The sequence below is a fragment of the Cicer arietinum genome, chromosome 4 (assembly GCF_000331145.2).
Source record: "Cicer arietinum cultivar CDC Frontier isolate Library 1 chromosome 4, Cicar.CDCFrontier_v2.0, whole genome shotgun sequence".
NCBI classification, from domain to species: Eukaryota; Viridiplantae; Streptophyta; class Magnoliopsida; order Fabales; family Fabaceae; genus Cicer; species Cicer arietinum.
The window spans coordinates 22,658,762-22,661,638 of record NC_021163.2 but is presented as its reverse complement, the minus strand read 5'-3'; positions in this window follow the sequence as shown (position 1 = coordinate 22,661,638).

The window sequence follows — 2,877 nt, the reverse complement described above, 5'->3', positions numbered from 1 at the left end:
ATATTTCTTTTGATTGGTGGTTTCTTTCTTGCTATTAATTTCTATTAATGCATTTGCAGTAATCACCTACATTTCTAATATTAAAAGTGTCAATTAAATCACTAATGCATAATCATTAAACAGTTTTGACAGAGTAAGAGCCACTATTATCTTCTTTTCAAATCTGCCTGTCAATTTTCCTAGAAGGAATCAGCAGCTTGTGAAGAATAGATTTGAAACAATGAATAGTGAGGCTATCAAGTTTAGTAATAAAATAACATCTCTATTTGCCAAGCATGAAAGCATGTAGATTCTTGAAATTCATACCACCGTATCGCTTGGCATGGACTGCAAACTTAATTTAATTACATATTTTCTTAATTTAATTATCCATCACAATATTGTATCAATTCAAACAGAGTTTTAGAATGAAATAAATGAAAAAGAAAGAAGAATCAACAATAGTTAAAATTTATTAATGTTTGGATTTAAAAAAAAAAATTGGGGATCAAATTATCTCAAAAATTTGTTGTATCACCTAAATGTCCCTTGATTTTTTTTCTTTTACATTAGAAACAGCATATACCTTTACATGACACGTGGACTATAGTGTTTAAGGTGAGAATCTTTATGTCTTTCTAATTGCATGTTTTTTTGTGATTTGAATTAACTCTTTATTTTGATATATAGTCGATGTGATGCTTAGTTGCAAAGGTGAACCACTATTATTTACACCATTGTTTGTTCATAATTTCTTTTTTCACTTTATTCATGAGGCTATCTATAAGCTAGCTAGCAGTATAAATTGAATACGTCAATCAATATATTAACACTCGCTCTCATTCATATTTTAATTCTCTCTTAACACTCACTCTTTTGCTCTACCCTCTATTATATTTCAATTTTCATTCCACTTATTTAACTACTATCCTTCTTAAAAACATCTCTATTATATTTTAATTTTCACTTCATTTATTTAACCACTATACTTCTTAAAAACAATGATCATTAATTAGATGATTATTATGGCAGCTTTGGTTGTGGTTCTTCTATTTTCAATAGTTTTGTAGACAATTAGCATAAAAGAATACTTTTGGTTGTATTATTTCATTTTAATCTCTTTATTTATTTTCTTTTTCACTATTTTTTATTTATTAAAACATATGATATAAAATGATTTTAATTTATTTTTTTACATAAATATTATTTAAATTTTTAATCCATTATTTTCATTGGTTAGATTAATTCTTTTATGCAATTCATATAAAATATTAAGAAAATTATTAGCAATTTTAAAAAAAAAATTAATTTATGCTTTGTCTTATGAAAATAAGATGATAATTGATGACTCTTCATCATATGCCTATTTTCCCACTATTTTAGTCTTATTTATCCTCAATCATTAGTTAAATTAAGGATTTATTTGATATATTTTGTTGATTTTTATTCTTTGAGTTAATAAAGTATTTTGTGTTTTATTTCAGTGATTAAGTAGGAATTTTTCGTAATTTTACATTGCGTTAAGTTTTGGTGCAGTGCTGAATTTTGGTGAGAAATCAACATGACATATGTAGAGTATCTCAGCCATATCTGGAGTTGTAGATGTCCAATTGGAGTCAAACTAAGTTCAAATGAAAGCTAAGATCCATAGCTACATTCATAAAGACACCAGAACCAAATTCAGACTCGAAAGAGGAGACAAATGCAATATACGCCGGGCAGCATATGCTGCGCGCCCAAGCGCACCTGAAGCGCGTTTTCCAGCAGTTGCTACTGCCCAAACGTGCCTGGAGCGCGTTTTCCGCGCCTGTGCCTCGTGACGCGCACCAGCAACCATAAAAACGCAGATTTTTACTGTTTTAGGGATCTTTTTCACTATTGGGAAGTTGGGAGACTTGTGACCTAGCATAGAAACTCAAAGACGGTAGTTTCTAACATCATTGGAGCAGTTTTATCAAGCATCATTCATGAATCCTTCTTGTAATTCTTCTCTAATCTTTATCTCTTTTATTTCTGTCACGAGTAACTAAAAACCCTATTTGTTAGGGATGAGTGTAACAAGATGAAACCCTTATTTTTATGATTTGATTTCTAGTTATATGAATGAATTTATTGAATTATTTTTCTCATCTATGTGCTTAATGCTTTTTATTGCTTGATCAACATTAAAATGTTCTACGATTTGTATTTTGAAACAGAAGTGGACGTTACGAATGCTTGAGATGAGAAATTCATGAATTTGTAGTCTAGACATAGGTGCAGGTCATGAAACCAATTAAATTAGTTGCAAAGCAATAATTTACAAGAGAATTTCTATACGATAATGCTTAGTTCTAATCTTAAATCTACTAAGCAATTAGGGGTTAGTTTGGAAATAAAGGTTCTGTCACTAAGACATTTGGGCAAGAATAATAAAGAGAATTCGGTAATAATTCAATAAAGGAATTCAATAACTAGGATCAAATTAGACACCAAGGTTGGATTCGAAGTGAAACTCATCCCTGACATTTTTCTCAATTTATAAAAGATCAATTTTACTACTGTTGTCAATTTTAATTATTATTTCAATCAACTTGGGAACTTTTTGTTCCATTTAAGTAACTAAATATAATTCAATAGTAAAACACAATCCTTGAGTTCGACACTCGATACTACCATTTTATTATTACTTGCAACAATTCAGTACACTTACTGAAACGCTATCAATTTTTTGGCGCCGTTGCCGGGGATTGCCATATCACTATTGAATTTAATTTATTTACTTAATTGAAATTTTTTGCTCTGCAATAAAATTTTTGATTTTATTTTATTTTATGTTATTTTTTTTATTTGTTGAACTTTCTAATGTCATGTCTAGTGGTTTGTCTCTTCTTTTGTTTGAGATAACTATTCGTTGTA